Source organism: Scyliorhinus torazame, chromosome 4, assembly GCF_047496885.1.
Source record: "Scyliorhinus torazame isolate Kashiwa2021f chromosome 4, sScyTor2.1, whole genome shotgun sequence".
NCBI lineage: Eukaryota > Metazoa > Chordata > Chondrichthyes > Carcharhiniformes > Scyliorhinidae > Scyliorhinus > Scyliorhinus torazame.
The window spans coordinates 48,342,216-48,342,632 of record NC_092710.1 but is presented as its reverse complement, the minus strand read 5'-3'; the positions used below and the strand labels follow the sequence as shown (position 1 = coordinate 48,342,632).

Here is a 417-nt window from a genome sequence, read left to right as displayed (position 1 = left end):
TGCGTTCACACTCTGCCACAACAAACAACAGATGACATGCTTTATTCCCTCTCTCAAAATACAATCTGTATCTCTGCAGCTTCCCACTGATATCTCAGCGAACTAATCGTAATCTTCAATGTCTTGAAGTCCCAGTGCAGGTCCCTTGGTCACAACAGTTGTCACATCACAGGTCATTGGTAAAATACGAGTCCAAGTTGAAGAATTTGAGAAAGAAAGCCGAAGGGAGGCTGCCGATCTGCTTGCGAGGGAAATGAGCTGGAGAGGCTGAATTACCAGTGAAGTTAATTCAAAAGATACAATATGAGACTTTGAAGTGAGCTGTGAGAATATTTTTATAGTGGGCCCTGGTAGCTCAGTCGGTAGAGCATCAGACTTTTAATCTGAGGGTCCAGGGTTCTAGTCCCTGTCAGGGTT

General features: G+C 44.4%; 1 non-coding gene across 1 annotated transcript; it reads left to right on the top strand.

The window, feature by feature from the left end:
* Positions 1-344: 344 nt before the first annotated feature.
* trnak-uuu (transfer RNA lysine (anticodon UUU)) lies at positions 345-417 on the top strand. The gene has a single exon. It is a non-coding gene; the product is annotated as a tRNA-Lys (tRNA).